The sequence below is a fragment of the Saimiri boliviensis genome, chromosome X (genome assembly GCF_048565385.1).
Source record: "Saimiri boliviensis isolate mSaiBol1 chromosome X, mSaiBol1.pri, whole genome shotgun sequence".
Lineage (NCBI taxonomy): Eukaryota > Metazoa > Chordata > Mammalia > Primates > Cebidae > Saimiri > Saimiri boliviensis.
Genome location: NC_133470.1, coordinates 14,002,664 through 14,021,727, shown reverse-complemented (window position 1 = coordinate 14,021,727; position 19,064 = coordinate 14,002,664). Strand labels below are relative to the sequence as shown.

Genomic DNA, 19,064 nt, shown 5'->3' with positions numbered 1-19,064 from the left:
AGCAGGGTAATTATACCTTTTACAGAGAACAGTAGCTCAGAGCCAAGTATGAACTTACACAAACAAGTTATATAGCAAGTGGAGGTAAGCACCTGTGCACCAAACTCACTGAGTCATGCAGGCCTGGATATTTTCCTCAGGCTGTTCCTGGACCAAAGCACATCTTTGTACCTTACACCCAGACTGGTCTCGAACTCCTGGGCTCAAGTGATCTGCCTGCCTTGGCCTCCCACAGTGCTAGGATTACAGACATAAGTCACCATACCCAGCCAACTAGGTGCATTTTTATGATTGGAGAAAAGATGGTCTGGTCCTCCTGCTATCCTCTGGGAGTAGCCTGGACCACCTACTGGCTTGGCATCCTGCCCTGGTCTGCACTGAGTTGTGGTTGTTTTTTGGACATTGTGCTCATAGACCTTGCCATTGCCTCCATTGTGAGGTCCCCAAATTCTACAGCTTCCTTGTCCTCAGACTTTCTTGAACACATTCGCCCTCTCAATGTCTCTGTGCTGAAGTTAGGGGTCCTGGAACTCTACTGCCTCTGGAGTATGCGAGACTGTCAGGATGCGGAGGTACCTCTCTCCACTGCTGTTACTTGACTTCTCCTTCGTCAAGGAGGAGGCACAATGTTGTGCAGGTTTCTATGAAATGCTTGTATTAATCCAGGATATGCCTGGTGAGGTGGTCACTTAAACTAATGCTTTCAGATTCTTCCAAGCCTGTCTGGGTGTTCCTATCACTCCTTACTTCTGCCCCCAAAGAGGGTTATTTGGAGGATGGAAAGAATGGGAATGTAGGGGGACACTTGCAACTTCTTCCTTCCTCTGTGCCCAGTGTCACCTCCCAGAACTGGAAGGCTGTTCCCTCTCCAGTGTCCAGGAGTGTACCTGACTTCCACTGTGTCCGTTTTTCCTACTTTATGGCTTTTCTATGGCCAACTCTTGTCTTAGTCCATTTGGGCTGCTGTAAGAAAATACCATAGACCAAGTAGCTTATAAACAACAAACATTTATTTATCACATTTCTGGAGGCTGAAAAAGTCCAAGACCAAAACACAAGCAGATTTTTGTGTCTGATGAAGGTCCACTTCCTGGTTGAAAGATGGCATTTTCCCGCTATGTCCTCACATGATGAAAGGAGCAAGGCAGCTCTCTGGGGCTTCTTTTATAAAAGCACTAATCCCATTCATGAGGGCTCTGCCCTCATGGTCTAATCCAGGCGTCCCCAAACTACGGCCCCGCGGGCTGCATGCGGCCCCCTGAGGCCATTTATCTGGCCCCCCGCTGCACTTCAGGAAAGGGCACCTCTTTCATTGGTGGTCAGTGAGAGGAGCACAGTATGTGGCGGCCCTCCAACGGTCTGAGGGACAGTGAACTGGCCCCCTGTGTAAAAAGTTTGGGGACGCCTAGTCTAATCCCTTCCAGAGGCCCCACTTCTTAATACCATCATATTAGGGATTAGGTTTCAACATAATGAATTTTGGGGAGATGCTAACATTCAGACCATAGTAACCATCTAAGCTTTGGTTTCTATTATACAGGGGCCCAACTTTGGGAGTCCTAAGAAAACTCCTTTATTTCTGTTTTTTAGTCTGACTTTCAAGACTATTGCTCCAGTAAGGGTTTTTTAAAATCTAGTAGAAATTTAAAACTTATCAATGACTGTTTTGTTCTATGTCGTATCTACCTCCTCCTCCCAGGACAGTAGGCGTTCATCTTATGGCATTATCTTAACGGCAGAAGAACAGTACGTGCTTCTTCTTTTCTTCTTCTTCCTCCTCTTCCTCTTCCTCCTCCTCCTCTGCCTCCTCCTCCTTTGATAACTACCCACCAAAGAGGGAAAACACATTTGGATAATGCTTTAAAACATCCTTACATCTAAAAGAATAAAATCATGGGAAGTAGTGGAGTGTTGGCATCTATTTTTTTCATTATTTCTACTTCAAGAAAATGAAAATTGGTTTGCCAATAATTAAAATATTCAGTTATTTTTATTGCATTTCACATAAACCTTAATTCAAGTTATTTATTGTTATCCAGAGAGGAATTTTGAAGCCAGAGGGCAAAATATTTAAATATTTACCTCAAACATACCAGGTAAAACAATTTAAAGTACCTTCCCAGAACAGAATAAGAACACTCCTTATTTAGAAGACAAAATTATCATCTTCAATTATCAGCTGATAGATCTAGAAGACCCACCAGATGTCAAACTTGTGTTAATGACAATTTCATTTTCCATGTGTACAGACCCTTACAACTTTAGGCTCAATTTTTTAAAACTTGGAACGTATATTTGGGAAAGGATGAGTTTTGTGTGTGAATAAGGTTATGGTGGTCAGGGAGTTCTGTTGAGCTATTTGAACAGGGCCAAAAATGATTTTTATCCCTAACTGCCAATGTTTTATCCCTAAACATTTTACCATTAGACTGTTATTCCTGTAACTTAGGAATTATCCTAATCAGCAGTCCTGTTTTAAAATCCTTTCATGAGCTTCATCAAATATGTAATGCACACTATCTATAAATCATTATTCTATGGCTCAATGATGAGTTGGACATGAAAGGTAGGCTGAGACAAGGGAGAAACAACAAATAAACAAATGAATTAAGTCAACAACACCTTTGTGTGGTTTCTTTTTTCCAGAGGTTCTTTCTTCCTTTGGGAATTAGGCTTAACGAAAACTTTGGGTACCTGAAGAGAGAGCAGGAAGAAGGAGGATAAATAGAAGCTACTAGAAACTATCCAATTTCCTTAATTTAACTTGCAATTTCTCCCTCCCTCACACCCACATTTTAATATTTCTCAAGTCAGGATTTTTCCTGCAATCTAAAATAAGATTTAATAAGGCAGTGTACTCTTTGTTTAAAATTATTAAATTGAGCTTTTTATTAAATAGTGCTTCTTATAATCCATGGCATGTTACACTTAAAGAGATCAATAACATTTTAATTGAAGATTTTATTGAGGTAATTGTCAATTTAGATGAAGTACTAAAATATAATAGAGGGAGAGCCCACATGCCCTTTAACCAGTTTCCCCTAATGGTACCATTTTGCAAAACTGTAGTTCAGTATTACATTCAGAATATTAAGAATCTGTAGAACTTACTTGGATTTCCCCAGTTTTGCTTCTACTCATGTGTGTGTTTAGTTCTATCAATTTGAGCACGTGTGTAGGTTTGTGTATCTACCATGACAAGGAACTGAAGTTTCATCACCACAAAGTCCTTTCATAATCCTTTTTTAATCTTACCCACCTTCCTCCCAGCCATCTTCCCATCCTTAAACACTGACAACCACTAATCTGTTTTCCATTTCTAAAATTTTGTCATTACAAAAATATTATATAAATGGAATCATACAATATATCGCTTTTTAAGATTGGGTTTTTGCACTTGGCATAATTCTTTGCAGATTCATTTAAGTTATTCGTACTGTGTGCATCAGCAGTTCCTTTTTATTGTTGAGCAGTTTTTCATAGGATGTATATACCATGGTTTGTTTAAACATTCACCTGTAGAAGGACATCGGAGTTATGTTTGGCTATTAGATCAGTAATATATATTAAGAACCTATTACATTAGTTACATACTTTCATATTTGTTGTTCCAACTAATCTTTACCCCAAAAAATCCTTGAGATAAACTTTAGTATTTGTACTTACAAAGGAATAAATTGAGGCTCCACAATACCAATTAACACGCCACGGTCACACAATTGGCAAGTAGCAGGTTAGAATTCACACTTAGATACTCAATTCTCAAGCCAATGAGTGCTATTTGTCAGTTTATTTGATGATTTCTTCCTTGGGTTATCACAGGCATTGGGGCTAGGGCTGGCTAAAATGAACACAGAGAGCACTTGGGACTGTCTATGCATCCCCAGTTTTCCCTATTATTTTCTCACCATAAATCAGAATAAATCTGAGAAAATGTGCAGTAAAATGACTGATAGCTCACCTGCTTGATGGATCTGTGTTTTGGGGGTTCCTGTGCTTAGATGGTCATCAGCAAACCAAATAAAAAGGTGAAAGTAAATTTTGGTTTCCCATATCTTGATAAATAATTGTTTCTTGCTCTGTTTTCTCACTTTGTCTTCTAATTGGCAAGTGTATCAGGGGAGTGGTAGTTAAACTGACACATTGTCATTCTGAAAACAAATGACTGGAAATGCCACACCAGTTCATATAGCACCAGAAAAAGCTTCCAAGCAGCCCATCTGCTCAGGAGAGGGACACATTCTGCCTGTCATAACTCAAGCACAGTCTCATGGAGAAATGAGTATGTCTGTCAATAATAAGCCAGCCCTCTGAGGGAACAGCCTTCAGGAAAATAGGCACATGGATGCTACCCCCTTTTGGACTACAATGCTGGGACAATTCATAAGCCCTCCCTCCTATTGAAGGTGCTTCTCCCACCAACCCATCACCTGCCATTGCCACTCCCACTCCACATCCCGCAAACCAATCAGAAATTCTCCTCCTTGGGACAACAGCAAGGGCACATATGTACCTTTCAAGGGGGAAATTAAAACCATGATAAGATATAACCACAAACCCACCACAATGGCTAAAACTAAAAACATTGGCAATACCAAGTGCTGGCAAGATGTAAAGCAACAAGAACTCTCATACATTGCTGGTGGGAACACAAAATGATACAATTGCTTTGGAAAACTGTTTGGTAATGTCTACTAAAGCTAAACGTATGCATCCCCTGTAACCCCAAAATCCCACTCATATCTATAAACTCAAGAGAAATGCACGCATATGTCCACCAAAGGACATGCATAAAATGTTCATAGCAGCTTTGTTCATAATAGCCAAAAACTCAAACGTTCACAGTAGGTAAAGAATTATTGAATATCCATGCAATAGAAGACTACACAGATAAAATTCTGATATGTACAACATGGATGAATCTGACAGGTGTTACATTAAGCAGAAGAAGCCATACTCACAAAGAGTACACACTGTGTAATACCATTTACATGAAGTTTGAGAACAGGCAAAATTAATCTATGGTGATAGAAGGCAGAAGAGTGGTTACCTCTGGGAAGGAGTGGGAGATAGTTACTGAGTGAAAGGGGCATGAGGAACAATCTGGGGTGCTGAAAGTGGTTCTATATCTTCATGTGGATAGTGGTTATTTGGGTATATACAAAACCTTATCAAGTGAAACACTTAGGGTTTGTACACTTTATGCCTTTTACTGCATAAACTAAATGTTAGACCAAAATTTTTAAGTTTCAAAAGATATGAAGGAAAATTGCTCCCCCATTCACCTCATGGGACACTGGACCAGGCCACTCTTTTTTCCTGTCCTCCTCCTTCTCATCTGTGGATCTGTGGACACCAAGACATGTGGCAGGACCAGTTGACTACTCCACCCAACAGATTATTGGGGGGAGGGAAATTGATACGATAGCAGGCATACTTAGGGGGAAACCAAATGAGAGATTAGCACTGCAGTCTGAGAGAGGATAAGCACTTCATGCTAACATGCCTCCAGAGATATTCCTGTCTTCCATTAACAAAAAGGTGACTTATATTGAGATGGAGATGAAATAATTATTTGAGCATGGATGATTTCCGCTCCCATGGAAACTTGAGTTCAGGAGACAGATAGAAAAACACACGTGTGCATGCACACAACACACACACCGGTGGTGGGGGGCAGAATTTATCTCTGACAGGCACTGATACCAGAGTGATTTAAATACTCAAAATGAGAGAGAAAGAGAGATTTCATAAAAATTAGCAGGTGTACCAAACTCACATAATATATGGATTTGTTGTTTCTATTTGTCTGTTTTCTAATTTGCATGCAGTAAAGTTCACTCTGTAGCATACAGTCCTATCAGCTTGAACAAATGATACATTCCTGTAAGCACCACCATAATCAAGACACAGTTCTCACACTGAAGTTGTCCCTTGAGGTGCCCCCTTTGTAATTATCTCCTTGTCCCACACTTAAACATTGCAACCACTGATGTGTACTTTAGTGCTGATATGTCGTTTTGCCTTTTTTCACAATGTCACGTAAATGGAATCATACAGTATGTTGCCTCTAGGACCTGAATTCCTTCAATTAGCAGAAGACCTTCGAGAATAATCCCTGTTGTTGCAGGTATCAATGTTTCATTTTGTTTTATTGCTGAGTATTCCCTGCCATATATGTTATTCCTTGTTTTGGGCAATTATGAATAAAGTTGTTACAAGATTCATGTATAGGCTTTTATATGAATATATGTTTTCATTGACCAGGCAAATACTTATAAGTGGAATTGCTGGCAAATGTAGGTTTAACTTTATAAGACACTAACAGTTTTCCAAAGGGCTTGTATCATTTTGCATTCCCACTAGCAATGTATGAGAGCTCCAATTGTTGTACATCTTTGTCAACATTTGATATTGCTGCTTTTAAAAAATTTTAGTGATTATAATAAGTGTGAAGTGGTATTTCATTGTGGTTTTATTTCCCTTATGACTAATGATAGTGAGCATTTTTTCATATACTTATCTATCACTCATATGTCTTCTTTGGTGACACGTTTGTTCAAATCATTTGCCTATTCTTATTGTGAATTTGGAGAGTTCTTTGTGTATTTGGGATATCAGTTCTTTGTCAGAATTGTGATTTATAAATATTTTCTTTCAATCTGTGACTTGTCTTTTCATTCTCTTAACAATGTCTTTTGAAGAGCATTTTTTTTTTTTTTTTTTTTTTTTAGACAGAGTCTCATGCTGTTGCCAGGCGCCAGGTTAGAGAGCAGTGGCGTGATCTCGGCTCACTGCAACCTCCACCTCCCGGGTTCCAGCAATTCTTCTGCCTCAGCCTCCCAAGTAGCTGGGACTACAGGCACGTGCCACCATGCCCAGCTAATTTTTGTATTTTAGTAGAGATGGAGTTTCACCATGTTGGCCAGGATGGTCTCAATCTCTTGACCTTGTAATCCGCCTGCCTTGACCTCCCAAAGTGCTGGGATTACAGGTGTGAGCCACCGCGCTGGGTCAGAGCAGACATTTTTAATTTTGATAAGGTCTAATTCATTATCAACTTTTTATTTTATGGATCATGTTTTTTGTGTCATGTCTAAGGACTCCTTGTTTATAAGGAGTCCTTATACCTATTTTTCACTTAAGAAGTTGTCCATCTCCCATACTGCATACTGACAACTAAAACTGGGGACCAACTAGACTACATCAGTCGATATAGATTAGCTTTTGTATAAATTTTCTAGGACAACAAAGACTTCCTCCTTTGTTTTCCTAGAAGCTTTATACCTTAATGTTTTTTTATATTTATGTCTATGATCCATTTAAGATTAATTTTGTACAAGTTGTGAAGTTGGGTCAAGATTCATCTTTTTGCATATGGATGTTGAATTGTTCCAGCACCATTTATTGAAATGATTATTCTTTCTCCACTGAATTGCCTTTGCAACTTTAAGGAAAATCAATGGACTATATTTGAGTAGATTAGCTTCTGGACTTTCTGTTCTATCTCATTGATCTATGTTTCTCGTCTTTCACCAATACCACACTATCTTGATTAATGTGGCTTTTTAGTAAGTGTTGAAATCAAATAGTGTTACTTCTCTGCTCTTTTTCAAAATTATTTTGGCTATTTTAGTCCATTTCCTTTTCCATGTAAATTTTAGAATCCGTTTATCAATATCTACCCCCAAAAAAATCCTGCTGAAATTTTGATTAGGATTGCATTGAATATTTAGATCAATTTGTGGAGAACTGACATTTAAACAATATTGAATTTTCTGATGAATGAACATGGTATATCTTTCTATTTGTTTAGACCTTCCTTGGTTTATTTCTTCAGTGTGTTGTAGCTTTCACCATAAAGATCCTGCACATCTTTTGTTATACTTACACTTAAATGTTTCACTTTTTGGAGGTGTTACTGCAAAAATTGTAAATTCCAATTGTTTATTGCTAGCATACAGAAATACAGTAAATTTTTGTGTATTCGCCTTGTGTCCTGTAACTTCCTAAACTGACTTATTATTTCTAGGAGCTTTTTTGTAGATTCTTTAGGATTTTCCACATAATGATGTCTTCTGTCTTCTGTAGGTAGAATGAACTCTATTTCTTCCTTTCTAATCTGGATACCTTCTATATATGCATGTTAAGGTCCACCTCTATCTCCTGGTTATAATTATTCCCTTCCAAAAGCCAAACTGTGCAGTTCTTAAGAAGTTGTCCATCTCCCATACTGCATACTGACAACTAAAACTGGGGACCAACTAAACTACATCAGTCAATATAGGTTAGGTTTTGGTGTAGCAACAAATAGCCCCAATATTTGAACAACAAATATCTCTTACAACAAGAAAAAGTTTATATCTTGCTCACAATACATGTCCACCATGGCTGGCCAGGACTCTTCCCTTCATGTTCTGTTAGGGACCCAGGCAGATGGACCAGCCACTCTCTTAAATATTGTCTGTGGGTATGCCACAGGAAAGGAGGGGGCTAGGAAATGCAATTCTACTCTATGCCTGGAAGTGGAGAGCCAGAAATATTTTGTGAAGGGCACTAATGACTATTAAGGAATACATAGACACAGACACACAGAGACACACATGCACACACCCCACAGAGACAAAGAGAGGAAAGTAAAACAAATAAAAATCATTCTAAAGCAAGCTAGAAAGTAGCATGTACGGCTGGGAGCAGTGGCTCATGCCTGTAATCCCAGTACTTTGGGAGGCCAAGGAAGGTGGATTGCCTGAGCTCAGACATTTGAAACTAGCCTGGGCAACATGGTGAAACCCCGTCTCTACTAAAAATACAAAAAAAATAGCTGGGACATGGTGGTGGGCACCTGTAATCCCAGTTACTTGGGAGGCTGAGGCAGGAGAATCACTTGAACCCGGGAGGCAGAGGTTGCAGTGAGCCAAGATCATGCCACTGCACTCCAGCCTGGGCGACAGAGCAAGACTCTGCCCCGAACCCCACAAAAAATAAATAAATAAATAAATAAATAAATAAATAAACTGGCATGTGCCTTTAGAGAGATACAGAGAATGCACAGCTGGAGTTTAAGGAAGGTTTCTCTTGTGTTAGATCAGGAAAGGCTTCAAGCAGCAGGAACCTTTGAAGTTAGCCCTTGAAAGATGGAATTTGGATTTTCAGTATGTTTTATTTCATAACATAGTATAGTAGTTAAAAAGATATTCTGGAGTTATGTTGTCTGGGTTTTAACATCAGATCTGCCCAGTACTAGCTGTTTGACCTTGGCCTAGCCACTTAACTACTCTGTGCCTAAGTTTCCTCATCTGTAAAATGAGGCTACTTATAGTACCTGCTTCACAGATTGGTGAGACAATTAAATGAGTTAATATTTGTAAAACTCCAGAATAGTGCCTGGCACATAAGTGCTATGAATGGTACACACATACATCCCTGGTGTGTGTACCATTATAGATTCAAAAGCCCAAACAAACTCTTTGTTTGAGATCTTTAAACACAAAGACTGGATAAAAAAAAAATCAGAAAATGAATTATCTGTAGTGAAATTTACCTCTAAATTTCAGTTCCAGTGAACAATGTCTGCAAACTGACACTCCTTTTCAATCCTTTATAACCAGAAATTCAGATCAGATTTCTAGATTTCTCAGCTATAGGTCAGCATTTTCCCTTCCTCTGTTCAGAGCTAGCCAGGGCTAGATATGATAGCTGAGGGTTTTTCTCACTGACTTTGGAGCCTTTGGACATGGTATCTAGGAAAGTCTGTTCATCAAACTATGTAAAACCAGACCTTCACTCATCATCTGGCTGGAGACGTCCTTGAGTACTAAAGAGGAGTAAAAACCCCACAGGATAGATAAGCATGTGAATATAAGGGATTTGCTCAGAAACACTCTGTACTCAAAAAGAATGGGACCAGCACCAGGAGGCCTTCACATCTCTTGGAAGATGGGCAACCAAAGAAATATTTCTACTGTAAATGGGAAAATAGTAATGCTCCTAAGAGGACTCATAATGAAAATTCCCATTGGTCTAGCTTCTCTAAATGAATAAAACTCTTTAAAGTATATTCCTATGTTTGGTTCTTATGACAACCCTATAAGAACTGCAGGTGTGAGAATTAGTCTTCACTCTCATTTCACAGCTAAGAAAACAGGCTCAGAAAGGTGAAGTTACTTGCCCATGACATTGCAGCTGGCAAGTAACCAAGAAGAAACTTGAACTCAGCAACACTTGTACTTCATTGTGGTTACTTCTGAGACCTGGTTTCCAAAAAAAGTGGAAGGCATACTGCTGGTGGGGTACAAAATGATATAATTTTATATTTTGTATTTTTATTAGAAAAAAACATAATACCAGGACAAACTGGTGATGTGAAGCTTCTTTTTTTCAATAATTCCTATTTAAAACATTAGTCAATTTTGAGAAAATCTTAGGCAATTCTTGACACAGATGGTACATGGATGTGGTCAAAATTGTGAAGATGGTCCCCAAAGGTCTGAAGGCTGGAAGCCCTGCTATAAGGTGGTTGGAAAGAAAAGTGACTTGGATATGGGTGCTGTAGGCCTGGCTTTGTCACTAAAGGACCATGTGACCTTGGGCTAGCCACTGAGCTCTCTGAGCTTCCGTCTTATCCTACGTAGAATGACAGCATTAGTTGCAGTCATTTCTGGAGCCTGTCCAGTTGGAATCTTCCAAGATAGAAGCTGGGTGTTATGTCCAAGAAGAGTGTGAAGGGCTAGATATCTTTGGCCCCTTCTCCTGCAGTCAGCTTTAATTTGCCTGAAATAAAGCTGACAGGAGGCTGCTGGATTCCGGGCACATTCCTCTGAGTCAGCCACTCAAGATCTCTTTTCACAGGAGCTTCTAAGGTGGGCCCATTCAGCAGCCTGGATTTGAAGGTTTCCTTCCTTCTTCTTGGCTGTGTTCCCTGGTCCCCACAGCCTGCTTAGAAGGGGAGACCATGACAGACAAAGAGGGAAGGAAGAGGTTTCTGCAGAGCTGTCCTCCCATAATGAAAGAGCAAAAGAGAAGACTTGTAAAGATTCCAGCAGGGAGAGGATTTAGAGCAGCAAGAGGAATAAAATCCTTGATAGGCCCACTAAGAATGGGATCAGAGTCAGTGGGGAAGTTTTTTGGAAAAAGCCATGGTTCGCATTGTTTTATTTTTTTTTTTTCCATTTAAATAGCTTTTGAGGTATAACTGGTTTTTGGTTACATGGATGAATTGTATAATGGTAAAGTCTGTGATTTTAGTACACTTGTTACATGAGTAGTGTACATTGTGCCCAATATGTAGTTTTTAATCCCTCACCCTCCTCCTACCCTCCCCGCTTCTGAGTCTCCAATGTCCATTATACATGGTTCCCATTTTATTTTGTCTTAGGTACTCATAGGTAGGTGGAACAATGGCAGCTCTCCTACCACTGAATCAGGTCAGCACCCAGAACAAGAAGGTATAGGAGGGTTACTATCAACTACTAAAACTATGAGAAAATCCAGGGCCACCTTGACCTGCTTTGTGACCTTCTGTGTTTCCATATGTGAAATAAACATAATAACTGTAACTATCTCCTAAGGCTATGGTTGAGAGTAAATGAAATAATACATGTAAAGCCTGCTGATAAGAACATAATAAATACTGATTATGTTTACTACTGGTAATCTTATACTGGAAGGCTAGCATAGTGTTCTAGCTTGGAGTTAGACAAATGTGAGTTGAAATCTTGGCTTGGCCACCAATTAGTCCTATAATTTTGGGCTTCGGTTTTCATTGATAATAGTGATGCTAATAGCATTCACCTTAAGAGGGTTGTCATAAAGATTCAATTGCATAATAACATAAAGCACTGAGCAGAATGTCCACACATTTGAATTGCTCAATAAAGGATAGTTGTGATAGACATGAAGCTGTACTCCCAAATCCTCCCTCAAGGAAAGACTCATTGCTCCAGCTGCAAGGAATGCTGCCAGCAGACAGTGTTCACTGTTAGTACTTTCAGGGACTGTGTGTCCCTAGTAAGTTCTCTGAAGCAGAACCTCCCACTTTGGGTTGTCCTCAAGATATTCAGCACAGCACTGCAAATATGATAGGTCAGTTCTAAATACTCACTGATGGGCTAATGACTCACTTCTGAAATATGAAATATATTTCGATGGAGTATACTTTGAAACAGTTCAGGTGTGAGGAGGGGGAAAATCCCATGTAACCTAATTCTAATTCCACAGCAAGGATGAGGTTGCCCTCGCTAGCACTTCTAGCCAACTTAAGAAGTTTTTTGTTTTTTTAGTTAGATAGGATACAGAGCCCCAGCTTTGGGGGATCCAATTTGGCTCTCATCAAAATCCCTCCACTCTCTCCCAAGGCCTGGCTGGAAGAGAGGACACTCGCTTCATGCTGACCTTGTTTTCAGTCAAGACTGCCTGTGAAAATGCAGTCTTGGCAGATGTGCCCTTTTGAGAAGATTTTTATCTTACAGAACTTGACAGATTTTCAGTCTTAGTCTTTAATTTAAAGTTTCTCATATTACACCCTCCCCTCTCGCCAGTCCAGCTTGGGTAATTTTTCTCTACAGCGACAGTTTCTCAGTTGGTGGTTGCATTCCAGAGTGGGTTAATGTGAAAGGCAGAATTGCCACATCTTGAATAACTTAAACCCAAGTGAGGACTGAATATAGGATTGAGCAGAATTTAGCACAGTTCTGGGCCTTTGAGCAATAGTTTCCAAACAACAGTCCATGGACCAGGGCCAAAGTTCTGCTCTTGTGGAGTTACAATCCAATGGGGGCATGATAAAATGCAATACTGGTTGCCATACTTTGCAACTTCTCTCATCAAGAGGAAGACCCCATTTCTGTATCCCTTGAATCTGGGCTGGTCTGGTGACTTGTTTGACCAATCCAGTGCAACAGAAGTAGCACTGCAATTCCTAACTTAGAGCTCGAAAAGCCCAAAAACTCCCACTCTCAAGCTCTTGAAACACTACAACTGCCATGCGAACAAGCCTGGGCTGACTTGCTAGAGGATGCAAGAACATGTAGACAAAGGCCCCAGTACTCCAGCCTTCCCAATGAAGGCCATTATAAACCAACCAGCTATAACTGATCCCTCTGCTGACAGCACGTGCATGAGCAGGCCCAGCCAAAATCAGCCAACCCTCGCTCAAGCAAAAGAAACACTCAGCTGATCCCAGGCCAAACTGGCAACCTACAAAATCATAAGTAATTGAGTAAGTGGTTATTTAGGCCATTAAGTTTTGGGGTAGTCTGTTACACGATAAAACTGACAAAGGAGAGACTAACTGATATGCTGGAAATATAAAGTAAAGAATAAAACAAATAGATGACCATGATAATACAGATCTTAACATGTACATTAAAAGAAACAAAGAGGATGAGGTGATGGAGAAGGACTATGGGTGACATATTTGGAAAAGGTAATTAGGGAAGTCCTCTTTAAAGAGGTGACATCTTTGCAGAGATCCAAATGATGGGAAGGAGCCAGTTAGGTGAAGGCTTGAGGGCAAAGGAAATTGCAAGTCAAACCCTGTAAGGTGCGTTTTCAAGAAACAGCATAAAGGCCAGTGTGGCTGGAGCCCTGGTGAGAGGGGGAAAATGTGGCCAGAGGGGAAGTCAGAAAGGTGAGCAAAGTACAGTAAGAAACCACTGGAGAGCTTTAAACAGAAGAGTGACATCATCTGATCTCCATCTTTTAGAGTTCACTCTGACTGCAAGGTGGAGGATGGATTGTAGAATTGCAAGAGTGGAAGCAGGAAGGCTGGTTAGCAGGCTGTTGTAAGGTCCAGGGGAGAGAAGATGCTGCTTAGACGAGAGAAGTATCAGTAGTGGCCGTGAGAAAGGGTCAGATTCTGGAATTATTTTAGAAGGAAAGCCTCATACAGCACATGTGCTGGCTTGAAGCAAAATTTTGTTACTTGATCCATGGGCCTAATAAAATTTAGGTCACTGGTATTGCTTTAATCTTCATATACTTATTCTACAATTTTTATTGAAGAGTCTTTTTGTTTTATTTTATTTTTAATTGACAAATAATAATTATATATATTTATGAGGTACAATGTGAATAAGTGTATCATTTCCTCATATTTCATACAGGTTTTTATTGTTAATTATTAATAATAGGTATGTGAGTTTTTCCTCATACTTACAAAAGTGGATAAAACATAAATCCAGCATTGGTTGTGCATAGAATAGAGTATTTGGTTCATAATTCCTGCTTTTACAATTTTGTGAATAGGATTCAAATTTTCACTAGTAAGTTCTCCGAAAGCAGAACCTCCTTCAGAGAACATTCCTCCTTTGAACATTTTTCACCAGAATTCCCATTATAGTCTCCCAAGATATCCACATTTGCTAATAAACCAATTGCTTAAAATTTGATTTTTCTTAGAAGTTAATTTGGAAACATTGGTTTGTTTAACAATTACCAACAAACTGTAGTTCGGTGATTAAAATCATGGACTCTGAAGCCAGTCTGCCAGATTCAAATATCAACTGTGGCATTTATTACTTGTGTGATGCTTAGCATGTTTTTTGAAATGGGGTAATAATAGTGCCTCCCATATGGTGATGTGTATTGATTAAAATATTCAGGACAGCTCCAGATACATAGTAGGTGCTCGCTCAGTGTTAACTGTTATTGTTTCACATCAAATGCCTTTGCAATGTCAGTCGCTAGGCTACGTGTCTTTGTTACTGTGACTATTCAAAAGATGAAAAATAATATTTCATTTACAAATTGAAAAAAGTAACTTTATTTCTGATTTTCTCTAATTCATCACTCCCTTCCTCATTTTCCTGACTCTGTGAGTTCTGACTGTAATTATGTTGTCTACTAATGACTGGCTATCATGTTCACTGTGCCCTTGGCCAGCAGTAGCCTTGAGTTCTCAGCTGTGGATTATGCACATAAGGAAAAAAGCTGCCAACTGCATCGGGCCTGGAGACTATGTCTGAAACTATCATGGTAAAGTTACCTGTTGCACCAGAAGAGGTGGTATTCTAGTTATCTATGAGGCTGCAGTTAGAGAGGTGCTGGGGCTGTTCATCTTGTGACCTTATTTGATCAAATGTCCAGTGCTTAGGCTGAACAACTGGGACCCTGCAGGCATCTCTCTCTACTTCTATGAGGTCTCTCCATGTGGCTTTTCCAACATGGCAGCCACAGGGTAGCCAGGCTTCTTACACGGACAGCTCAGGATCCCAATGAAGCCTGTCCTAAGATAGATAGAGAGAGAGAGAGAAATAGGGATAGAGAAAAAGGGCACACTAGGTAGAAGATGTATTGCCTTTTATGACCTAGCCTCTGAAGTCTATTATTACTAATCACAAATAATACTGTATTCTATTCCTTGAGTCCGTCGCAAAGTCCCACCCAATATTCAGAGGGAAACAACATAGACTCCTCCTATTGATAGGGAAATGACAAGGTTCTGGAAGAGCATGTGAAACTGGAAATACTATGGCCACTTCTGGGAAAATATACTCAGCCACAGACAGAACAAGGCAATCAGTTCAAGCACGACTTGTGCTGGCCAAGAAGATACCCACTGGAACAAAAAGTCACAGGCCCTACTTGAATTGGCTAAATATGAAGCTTTACTTGAATGGCCTTACCTTTATCAGTTTAAGAGAGAGAGTGATTATGGGGCAAGGGAAAGGGGAAGAAGGAAACTCATATTTATTGAGTATCTATTTGTATGTCCTCAATGCTTTTCATAAAGCTAACTATGGATCAACCACTATTGAGCACATGAGTCTATAGATGGCAATTTGAATTGGATTCAGCTGTGCAATGTTCTTGAGCTAGGCCAGGCTCAATGGATGGCTGGGTCTGCTGTGCATCACCAGTCAGCTGCAGGTCAGCTGAGGCACCTTGGTTCTCTTCCACATGGCCTTGCATTCTCCAGCAGGCTAACCCATGCTTGGTCACATAGTGGAAGGGTCCTGTAGGAGCAAATCCCATTAGGCAGGCACTTTTGGAGTCTCCTTATGTCATGATTGCTATTGTCCCATTGACTGAATCAAGTCACATGGCCAAACCAGATCCACAAACATTGTTAAGAGCGTGGATACAGGGAAGGGAAGAATTTGTGACCATTCTTGCAACCTACCATAACCTGAGACAGGAAATGTTGTTCACCAACTTGTCCATGATAATTTCTCTCGGAGGTCATAGTGAGAGAAGGACCATGTTGAAGACTCCTTATGCTTCCCCCTAGGAGGGTGAGAGAAGAGCAGGACCAGGAGTCTCCAGGGCTTCTAGTCTAGGGCAGCCCTACATGGTCCATGAGCATGAAGAGAAGTCCAGGTACTACGTCCAGCCTGGAATGAAGACGGTATACTTTTAGGCAAGGAAGAACTGAGTGGGAGAAGAGAGATATATTTCAAAATATTTCAAATTTTGAAACATTGGGGATTTGAGAGGTAGAGAAAGAGTGAATTTGGGGGTGCCAGCGAGAGACAGCATGGTTAAGAAGGCTGGTTTTGTACCCATACTGTCTGGGTAACAATCCTGGCACTCTGCTGCTTACCTATTTTTGACATTGAGATGTGATAATACATGTAAAACACAAAGTTTCTGGCACACAGTCAAGGATCAATGAATCATCATCATCATTAGCATCATCATCATCATTAGCATCTGTGTGGAGGTTGACAGGAGAAGTAGTAGGCAAAAGGATTTTGATGAAGTGTTGTAATATTTTACTTGCCCCCCACAATTTTCTTTTGGCGTTTCTGTGTGTGTGTGTGTGTGTGTGTGTGAGAGAGAGAGAGAGAGAGAGAGAGAGAGAGAGAGAGAGAGACAGAGACAGAGACACACACACACAGAGAGAGACAGAGAGAGAGAGAGAGAGAGAGAGAGAGAGAGAGAATCAAAGCCTGAAGTGCTAATTTCTTTCTTTTTTGTCTGTTGGACTGTGGTTTTCAGGTGGAATATCAAACAAGACTGGATATGTGGAGTTAAGGCTTATATTGAGGGTAATCACACAAAATGATGTTCTCCTTTAATCTCAGCAGTTACTCTGCGAGGTAAGCATTGTTATTTTTCCTTTTTCCAGGTAAGGAAACAGAAGCCCAGGGAGGTCAGGTAGCTTACTCAAGATCATTTAGTATGTAGCAGATCTGGGATTCAAATCTAGACCTGTCAGATTCCAAGTTCCAATTTCTTTCTTAAATTTAGTAGGAAAGTTTCTTTTCCTTTCTTGCACTTCCTTTATTTCAAAAACAAGATATGGTCATTGTACCAAGTAAAACAATCCAAAGATGTATAAAGTTAATATTTTTACCCCAAAAACCTCTGCAGTATCACCACTATGACCATGATTCCTGCTTGCCCCACTTCCAAATATTGCTGACGTATCTAATGTTATCATCATAGTGTCTTTCTATGAAATTCTCTATACTCCTGTAAACATATATACACATGTACAAAGGGAGTTAATTGCTGTTCATCTTTAAAAAAATTGATCATGTTATAGATTACTCTGCAATGTGTTTTTCTACCTTAACAATACATCATAGCCATCTCTCTAAGGCAATTAATATGGATCAAATTGATTCTTTGCAATAACTGCACAATCTAAGGTGCAAACAGGATATACAATTTGTGCAATCATTTCTAGTTGCCTGGTGTTCTGGCTGCTTCGAGGTTTTTTTTTCCCCCTACAGCCATAGCACAAAGACAACCTTATAGATCTGCTGATGATGTTAGACCTGTAAAATGTATTCTGAAATGTTTGGTCCCTCTTGGGTCCCAAATGTTGCAGTTACTTGCTATTACTGTGGAACAAACCACCCCAAAACTTATTATCAAGGTTTATTGTGAAAAACAACAATTTATGTTTGCCTCCAAATATCCAATTTTTTAAGGACTCAGCAGGGATTCATCATCTCTGTTCTCAGTGGTATCATTTGGGGCAGCTCACCTGGGCTCTGGAAGATCTTCTTTCAAGATGGTTCACTCACATGATTGGTAAGTTGGTGTCAGCTGTCACTTGGGAGCTCAGTCAGGATCGTGGGTCAGGGTCCTTGCTTTCTCTCCACTGAGGCCACTCCACAGGCTGCTTAGGCTTTCTCACAGCATGGTGACTGAGTTCTAAGAGAGAGTGTCTCAAAAGAATTGAGCACAAGTTGCATGATCCTTTCAGAAGCTAACCTCTGAAGTTATGCAACATCATTTCCCACCACATTCTATTTGTAGAAATAGTCACAAATCCACCCAGCCAGCTCCAAGGGGAGAGGCATTAGATTCTACCTTTTGATGGAGGAAGGCAAAGTTCTAGAAGAACATGTAAGATAGAAGGTACTACTGCAGCCACCTTTGGAAGACACAGTCCTGCCAGACACAGATCACAGAGCTAGTAAGTGATGAAACTAAGACTAAAAACCTGGTCTCCTTTTTCATTCCATAATGTGATGTTGTTTCATTAGTATGTGAGTGAAGTCATCTCTTAGGGTTGGATTTGGGGCATGCAAACCAAGTCAAAGAAAGACTGAACAGAGGAGCCAACTGTGCACTAAACTTTATGGAAATTAACATACCAGGATTATCCAAAGACTTTAAGAACCCCTGCCTTGGGTGAGAAGCCTTCATGCCCATAGCATAGCAAGCTTAAAGACAAGGGGGCTAGGGATCCACAGGGACTTCTTAAAGGCCTTGGCAACCAAGTCCCTTCCAGAAGATGTCAGTCTAGCACTGCTACTCCCATCCATCATTTATCAGAGGGAGTTATCATTCAACTACAGTAATTCACAGTCATCAGCAAAGAAAGGAAAAGCATCTCAGCTCAGCTTTTTATTCTATGCCTTTCTTGTTTTTACAGTTCTGCTTTAACAGAATGGAGCAGTTCAAACCAGGAGACTGGAAGAATCAAAGATCAGCTAGGCAGAAAAGCTCCCTACCACATAAATGAACAAGGTTACATGGTCAGACATAGCCCCGAAGTAAGTGTATTACTGTGCAAAGTGAGGCCATGAGTACATTTCAGAATATTACATTAAAAAATGTTCTTGGGTTTTTTGCCTTATTTCTTCCACTTAGATGTCTCCTCT

At 40.1% G+C, this 19,064-nt stretch overlaps 1 long non-coding RNA gene across 1 annotated transcript; it reads right to left on the bottom strand.

Annotated features, from left to right (window-relative positions):
• Window positions 1-988: 988 nt before the first annotated feature.
• On the bottom strand, window positions 989-16,734 carry LOC141582760 (uncharacterized). Its single transcript, XR_012515631.1, has 3 exons — window positions 16,124-16,734; window positions 2,623-2,694; window positions 989-1,822 (listed from the first exon to the last, which is right to left on the bottom strand). It is a non-coding gene; the product is annotated as an uncharacterized LOC141582760 (long non-coding RNA).
• Between the last annotated feature and the right edge of the window lie 2,330 nt (window positions 16,735-19,064).